At 39.5% G+C, this 9,047-nt stretch overlaps 1 non-coding gene across 1 annotated transcript; it reads left to right on the forward strand.

Annotated features, from left to right (window-relative positions):
* The first annotated feature begins 3,719 nt into the window (after window positions 1–3,719).
* LOC115834524 lies at window positions 3,720–3,826 on the forward strand. The gene has a single exon (XR_004029471.1). It is a non-coding gene; the product is annotated as a U6 spliceosomal RNA (small nuclear RNA).
* The last annotated feature ends 5,221 nt before the right edge of the window (window positions 3,827–9,047 follow it).

Consider the following 9,047-nt stretch of genomic DNA (forward strand, 5'->3'; position numbering starts at 1 on the left):
CTGTTGGTGGATCTGCCATTCTGGGGTCTGGAGGATGGTGACCTTCTTCTCACAGCTTCACTAGGGAGTGCCCCAGTGGTGCCTCTGTATGGGGGCTCCAACCCACATCTCCCCTCTGCATTTCTCTAGTAGAGGTTCTCCATCAGGGCTCTGCTTCTGCAGCAGACTTCTGCCTGGACTTCCAGGTATGTCTGAACAACCTCTGAAACCTAGGAGGAGGCTTCCAAAGCTTAACTCTTGTCTTTTGTGCACCTGCAGGCCCAACACCATATGGAAGGTGCCAAAGCTTGGGTATTTCACCCTCTGAAGCAATGGCCTGAGCTGTATCTTGGCCCCTTTTAGCCACGGCTGGAGCTGGAGTGGTTGGGACCCAGGGCACCATGTCCTGAAGCTGCACAGAGCAGCAGAATGCTGGGCCCAGCCCATGACGTCATTTTCCCCTCCTAGACCTCAAGGCCTGTGATGGTGGGAGGGGCTGCCATGAAGGTCTCCGACATGCCCTGGAGACATTTTCCCCATAGTCTTGCAATTAACATTTGGCCCCTCCTTACATATGTAAATTCGTGCCGCCATCTTTAATTCCTCCCCAGTAAAGGAGTTTTTCTTTTCTACAATATGATCAGGCTGCAAATTTTCCAAACCTTATGCTCTGCTTCCCTTTTACACATAAGTTCCAATTTCAAACCATTTCTTTATGAACACATATAACTGAAGGCTTTCAAAATAAGCCAGGTCACATTTTGAATGCTTTGCTTCTTGGAAATTTATTCTGCCAGATACCCTAAATTATCTCTCTCAAGTTCAAAGTTCCACAGATCTCTAGAGCAGGGGCTAAATGCCACCAGTCTCTTTGCTAAAGCATAGCATAAGTGACCTTTACTCCAGTTCCCAGTAAGTTCCTCATCTCCATCTGAGGCCACCTCAGCCTGGACTCCATTGTCCATGTCACTATCAACATTTTGGTTAAAAACCATTCAACAAGTCTAGAAATTCCAAAATTTCTCACATCTTCCTGTCTTCTTCTGAGCACTCCAAACTGTTCCAACCTGTGCCTGTTTCCCATTTCCAAAGTCACTTCCACATTTTCAGGTTATCTTTACAGACTACCTCACTCTGTTGATACCAATATTCTGTATTAGTCCATTTTTACACTGCCATAAAGATACTGCCTGAGAGTGAGTAATTTATAAACAAAAGAGGTTTAATTGACTCACAATTCTGCATGGCTGAGGAGACCTCAGGACACTTACAATAGTGGCAGAATGCGAAGGAGAAGCAAGGCACATCTTACATGCTGGCAGGGGAGAGAGAGTGTTCAGGGGAAACTGCCACTTTTACACCATCAGATTTTGTGAGAACTATCTCACTATCATGAGAACAGCATAGGGGAAACCAGCCCCATGTCACCTCCCACCAGGTCCCTCCCTCAATACCTGGGGATTACAATTTGAGATAAGATTTGGGTGAAGACACAGAGCCAAACCATATCACAAGGGAAGTGAAGGACCTCTACAAGGAGAAATACAAACCACTGCTCAAAAATATCAGAGATGACACAAACAAATGGAAAAGCATTCTGTGCTCATAGATAGGAAGAATCAATATTGTGAAAATGGCCACACTGTCCAAAGCAATTTATAGATTCAATGATAGTTGCACTAAACTACCATTGACATTCTTCATAGAACTGGAAAAAAACGTTTAAAATTCATATAGAACCAAAAAAAGAAAAAAAAAAGCCCAAATCATCAAGGCAATCCTAAGCAAAAAGAACAAGTCTGGATACATCATGCTACCTGAGTTCAAACTACACTATAGGGCTACAGTAACCAAAACAGCATGCTACTTGTGCAAGAATAGACAAATAGATCATTGTAACAGAAAAGAGAACCTAGAAATAAGACCACACACTTTCAACTGTCTGAGGTTCAACAATCCTGACAAAAGCAATGGGGAAAAGATTCCCTATTCAATAAATCTTGCTGGGAGAACCATCTAGCCATACGCGGAAAATTGAAACTGGACCCCTTCTTTATGCCACACACACAAAAATCAACTCAAGATGAATAAATGACTTAATGTAAAACCCCAAACTATAAAAACTCTAAAGGAAAACCTAGGCAATGCCATTCAGGATATAGGCAAGGGCCAAAATTTCTTGACTAAGACAAAAAAACAATTGCAACAAAAACAAAATTTAACAAGTGGGATCTAATTAAACTAAAGAACTTCTGCATAGCAAAAGAAACTATCAACAGAGTAAACAGCCAACCTACAGAAAGGGAAAAATTTTACACTATGCATCTGACAAAGACCTAATATCCAATGTCTATAAGAAATTTTTAAAAATTTACAAGAAAAAAGAAATCAATCCATTAAAAAGTAGGCAAAGTACAGGAACAGACAGTTTTCAAAAGAAGACATACATGTGGCCACCAATCATATGAAAAAAGCTCAACATGGCTAATCATTAGATAAATGCAAATCAAAACCACAATGAGATACCATCTCACACCAGTAAGAAGTCAAAAAATAACAGTTGCTGACAGGTTATATAGAAAAAGAAATGCTTTTACACTGTTGGTGGGAGGGTATATTAGTTCAACCATTGTGGAAGGCAGTGTGGCAACTCCCCAAAGACCTGCAGACAGAAATACTGTTTGACCCAGCAATTGCATTACTGGGATATACTCAAAGGAATATAAATCATTGTATTATATAGACATGTGCATGCATATGTTCTTTGCAGCAGTATTCATAATAGCAAAGACATGGAATCAGCCTAAATGCACATCAGTAATAGACTGGATAAAGAAAATGTGGTATATATACACCGTGGAATACTATGCAGCCATAAAAAAGAATGAGATTATGCCTTTGATGGAAACATGGATGGAGCTGCAGGGTATTATCCTTAGAAAGTCAACACAGGAACAGTAAATCCAATACCACATGTTCTCATTTATAAGTGGGACCTAAATTATGAGAACACATGAACACATAGAAGGGAACAACGTGCACTGGGGCCTGTTGGAAGGTGGAGGGTGAAAAGTGGGAGAGGATCAGGAAAAAAAACCTACTGACAACAAACTCCCATGACACATGTATACCTATGTGACAAACCTGCACATCCTGCACATGTACCCCTGAACTTAAAAGTTAAAAAAGGGCCGGGCACAGTGGCTCACGCCTGTAATCCCAGCACTTTGGGAGGCCGAGGCGGGTGGATCATGAGGTCAGGAAATCGAGACCATCCTGGCTAACACGGTGAAACCCCGTCTCTACTAAAAATACAAAAAATTAGCCATGTGTGGTGGCGGATGCCTGTAGTCCCAGCTACTCGGGAGGCTGAGGCAGGAGAATGGCATGAACCTGGGAGGTGGAGCTTGCAGTGAGCCGAGACCACGCCACTGCACTCCAGCCTGGGTGACAAAGTGAGACTCCGTCTCAAAAATAAATAAAAAAATAAATAATAATAATAATAAAATAAAGTTAAAAAAAAAACCCCTAATGAATCTGGGAAAAATATTCATGATGTGTTGTTACTTTGTGGAAGGAGGTGTGACATTAAAAATCAGTTTAAAAAGTTTGAAGGCAGTACACTAATGGGACGATAATTATTATCTCTGAGAATTGAGATTGCTGCCACTTTTTTCTTCTTCTCACTAATCTGTAGTTTCTAATTCCCATAATTAAAATGCCATCTTAATAAATATGTAGTACTCACTTTGGCAGCACATGTACTAAAATTGGAATGGTACAGAGAAGATTACCATGGCCCATGTGAAAGTATGACATACAAATTCGTGAAGTGTTCCTGAAACCTGCACATATCAATATTCACCTGGAATTGAATGTGCTAAATGCCCCAATTAAAAGGCACAGAATGGCTAGTTAATAAAGAAGCAGGATCCAACATTATGCTCTCTTCAAGAGACCCATAGGCTCAAAGTAAGGGGATGGATTAAAATCTGCCTAGTGAATGGAAAACAGAAAAAAGCATAAGGTGCTATTCTAATTTCACACAAAACAGACTTTAAACCAACAATGGTTAAAAAAAGGACATTAAATAAACATAAAGGGTTTAATTTAACAAGACGTAACTTTCCTAAAGAAATATGCATCCAACACAGGAGCACCCAGATTCATAAAGCAAGTTCTTTAGAGACCTATAAAGGGACTTAAATAACCACACAATAATATTTGGAGATTTCAACATTCCACTGACAGTATTAGATAGATCATTGAGGCAGAAAAATTGACAAGTGGAACCTAATTAAACTAATTTAACTAAAGAGCTTCTGCAAAGCCAAAGAAACTATCAACAGTGTAAACAGACAACCTAGAGAATGGGAGGAAATATTTGCAAACTATACACTCTGCAAAGGTCTGATATCCAGAATCTATAAGGAACTTAAACAAATAAAAAACAAAAAAGCCCATTAAAAGCTGGACAAAGGACATGGGCAGGCACTTTTCAAAAGAAGATATACAAGTGGCCAACAAGCATATCAGAAAAACCTCAACATCACTAATCATTAAAGAAATGCAAATCAAAACCGCAATGAGAAATCATCTCACACCAATCAGAATAGCTATTATTAAAAAGTCTAGGCTGGGTGTGGTGGCTCCCGCCTGTAATCCCAGCACTTTGGGAGGCCGAGGCAGGCGGATCACGAGGTCAGAAGATCAAGACCATCCGGGCTAACACGGTGAAACCCCGTCTCTACTAAAAATACAAAAAATTATCCGGGTGTGGTGGCGGGTGCTTCTAGTCCCAGCTACTCGGGAGGGTAAGGCAGGAGAATGGCGTAAACCCGGGAGGCAGAGCTTGCAGTGAGCTGACATTGCGCCGCTGCACTCCAGCCTGGGTGACAGAGCAAGACTCCGTCTCAAAAAAAAAAAAAAATAATAATATAAAAGTCAAAAACCAACATATGCTGGCAAGTTTGTAGAGAAAAAGGAATGCTTATACACTGCTGGTGGAAATGTACATTAGTTCAGCCATTGTAGAAAGCAGTGTGGTGACTTCTCAAATAACTTAAAAAAGAAGTACCACTCAACCCAGTAATCATATTTTTGGAAATGTACCCAAAGGAATTACATCATTGTACAATAAAGACACATGCATTCATATATTCATTGCAGCACTATTCAGAATAGGAAAGTCATGGAATCATCCTAAGTGTCCATCAATGGTAAACTGGATAAAGAAAATGTGGTACATATACACCATGGAATATTATGCAGCCATTAAAAAGAACAAGATCATGTCCTTTTCAGCAACATGGATGGATCTGGAGGCCATAACCCTAAGCAAACTAATGCAGGAACTGAAAACCAAATACTACATGTTCTCACTTATAAGTGGGAGCTACACATTGAGGACATATGGACATAAAGAAGAGAACAACTGACACCAGGGCCTACTTATGTAGATACTATCAGGTACTAATGCTATGACCTGGGCAATGAAATGATCTATACATCAAACTCCAGTGACATAAAACTTACCTATATAACAAACCTGCACATGTAACCCTGAATGTAAAATAAAAGTTTCAAAAAGTATACTATAAATTATATATAATATATTCTATTTCAACATTAACAAAATAATAAGTAAATATGTAAAATTTCAAAATTAAAGTCAAACTACAAAAAGAGATATTAATTTTAATTATTTCAATGACCACAGATTCTAAGATTTTCAAAAGAGATCACAGTCTTTCTGTTATTTTCTTTTTCATGGAAATAGCTTCCTGGCATTTTTTTTTTTTTTTTTTAGTTTTTAATTTTTTTTATCAGTTACACATATTTCTAGGAAGTGTAGTAGCAAAAGGGCCCACAAATATCTCTTCCAGAATCTGATTGAAATGGTTGAGGAGAAATTAGAAAGTAGGGCAAAAATTCACTGGTCTCAAAATTAAGAAACCATGCCAAATAGTTTATATATATAAAGGAATTTCTGCCAGATAGTGAGAACTTCGTATGAAAAATGACTGAAATCAGTGTACAACTCCATTTCCTGAGAGAGCACTGGTGTATTATGTGAAGTTATATAAAAGAAGTACTGATAAATTTCTCCATCATTTATTTTCTTTATTTTTTCTTTTTATCTTTTCTTTTTTCCTTTATTTTTTAAATTGACAAATACTATGTATTTATGGTATACAACATGATGTTTTGAAATATCTATACATTATGAAATAGCTAAATGCAGCTAATTAATAAATGCATTACTTCATATTATCATTTTGTTTTAGTAGGAACACTTAAAATCTACTTTTAATAATTTTGAAGCATATAATACATTGTTCTTAACTGTAATCACTATGCTGTACAGTAAGTCTTTAAGATTATTCCCCTGTCTAACTAAAATGTTGTATCCTTTGACCAACATTTCCTCAATCCTTCTGGATCATGCAGTGCCTAGTAACCACCATTCTACTCTGTTTCTATGAGTTCAATTTTTTAGGTTCCACAAGTAAGTGAAATCATCCTGTATTTGTCTTTCTGTGCCTGGCTTACCTCACTTAACATAATGTCATTCAGGTTCATCCATGTTGTTGTGAATGAACAGGACTGCCTTCTTTTTAAAGCTGGATATTAATCCAATGTTCATATATACCACATTTCATTTATTCATTCACCTGTTGATGTATACTTAAGTTGATTCTTTATTAAATTATTGTGAATAATGCTGCAATGAACATGGGAGTGCAGATATCTCTTCAACATACTGATTTCATTTCCTGTGGATATATATCCAGAAGTAGTATTGTTGGATCATATATGGTACTTCTATTTTTAATTGTTTAATGAATCTCCATATTATTTTCTATAATGGCTATACTAATTTGTATTATCACAAATGTGCAAGAGCCCCCTCTTCTCCACATTCTCACCAACACTTCTTATCTCTTCTCTTTCTGATAATAACCATCCCAACAAATGTGAAGTGATACCTAGTATGGTATAACTTGCATTATCCTCATGATTAGTAATAACTTTTTTATATACCTGTTGTCTATTTTTATGGTTTTCTTGTGAAATCTCCATTCAAGTCATTTTCCCAGTTCAATAGGGTTGTTGTTGTTGTTTTTGCTATTGAGTGGAGATCCTTATATATTTTGGATATTAACCCCTGATATGGTTTTACTGTGTCCCCACCCAAATCTCATCTTGAATACCCATTGTGGGAGGGACCCGGTGGGAGGTGATTGAATCATGGGGGTGGGCCTTTCCTGTGCTGTTCTCACGAGAGTGAATAAGTATCACAAGATCTGATGGTTTTAAAAATGGGCATTTCCCTGCACAGGCACACTCTCTTTACTTGCTGGCATCCATGTAAGACGTGACTTGTTCCTCCTTGCCTTCTGCAATGATTGTGAGGCTTCCCCAGCCATGTGGAACTGTGAGTCCATTAAACCTCATTTTCTTCCTGGTCTTGGGTATGTCTTTATCAGCAGCATGAAAATGGACTAATACAGTAAATTGGTACCAGTAGAGTGGCGCATTGCTGAAAAGATACCCAAAAATGTGGAAGCAACTTTGGAACTGGGTAACAGGCATAGGTTGAACAGTTTGGAGGGCTCAGAAAAAGATAGAAAAATGTGGGAAAATTCGGAACTTCCTAGAGACTTGTTGAATGGCTTTGACAAAAATACTGTTAGTGATATGAACAATAAGTCCAGGCTGAGGTGGTCTCTGATGGAAATGAGGAACTTGGGAGCTGGAGCAAAGGTGACTCTTGTTATGTTTTAGCAAAGAGACTGGAAGCATTTTGCCCCTGCCATAAAGACTTGTGAAAGTTTGAACTTGAGAGAGATGATTTAGGGTATCTGGTGGAAGAAATTTCTAAGCAGCAAAGCATTCAAAATGTGACTTGGGTGCTGTTAAAGGCATTCAGTTTTAAAAGGAAAGCAAAGCTTAAAAGTTTGGAAAATTTGCAGCATGACAATGCAATAGAAAAGAAAATCTCATTTTCTGAGGAGAAATTCAAGTTGGCTGCAGATATGTGCATAAGTAACAAGGAGCTGAATATTAATCCCAAAGACAATGGGGAAAATGTCTCCAGGGCATGTCAGAGACGTTTGCAGAAGCTGGTCCCATCACAGGCCCAGAGGTTTAGTAAGAAAAAATAGTTTCATGGGCCAGGGCTAGGGTCCCTCTACTGTGTGCAGTCTAGGGACTTGGCGCTCTCTGTCCCAGCTGCTCCAGCTGTGACTAAAAGGGTCCAAGGTTCGGCTCTGGCTGTTGCCTCAGAGGGTGAAGACCCCAAGCCTTGGCAGTTTCCGCATGGCATTGAGCCTGCAGGTGCACAGAAGTCAAGAATTTAGGTTTGGAAATCTTCGTCTAGATTTCAGAAAACGAATGGAAACACCTGGATGCCCAGGCAGAAGTTTGCTGCAAGGGTGGGGCCTTCATGGAGAACTTCTGCCAGGGCATTGCAGAAGGGAAATGTGTGGTGTAACCCCCACACAGAGTTCCTACTGGGGCACTGCCTAGTGCAGCTGTGAGAAAATGGCCACTGTCTTCCAGACCCCAGAATGTTAGATCCACTGACAGCTTGCATCATGTGCCTGGAAAAGCTGCAGACATTCATTGCCAGCCCATTAAAGCAGCTGGGAGGGGGGTTATACCCTGAAAAGCTACAGGGGTGGAGCTGCCCAAGACTGTGGGAGCCCACCTTTTGCATCAGTGTGACCTGGATGTGAGACATGGTGTCAAAGGAGACCATTTTGGAGCTTTAATATTTGACTGCCCCACTGGATTTTGGACTTGATTGAGGCCTGTAGCCCCTTTGTTTTGGCCAATTTCTCCCATTTGGAATGGTTGTATTTACCCAATGCCTGTGCCCACATTGTATCTAGGAAGTAACTAACTTGCTTTTGATTTTACAGGCTCACAGGCAGAAAGTGTTTGCCTTGTCTTGGATGAGCCTTTGGACTGTGGACTTTTGAGTTAATGCTGAAATGAGGCATGAGTGCTTTTGAAATGTGAGGCCATAAGATTTGAGAGGGGTCGGGGTGGAATGATATGTG

Source organism: Nomascus leucogenys, chromosome 3 (assembly GCF_006542625.1).
Source record: "Nomascus leucogenys isolate Asia chromosome 3, Asia_NLE_v1, whole genome shotgun sequence".
In the NCBI taxonomy this organism is placed as follows: domain Eukaryota; kingdom Metazoa; phylum Chordata; class Mammalia; order Primates; family Hylobatidae; genus Nomascus; species Nomascus leucogenys.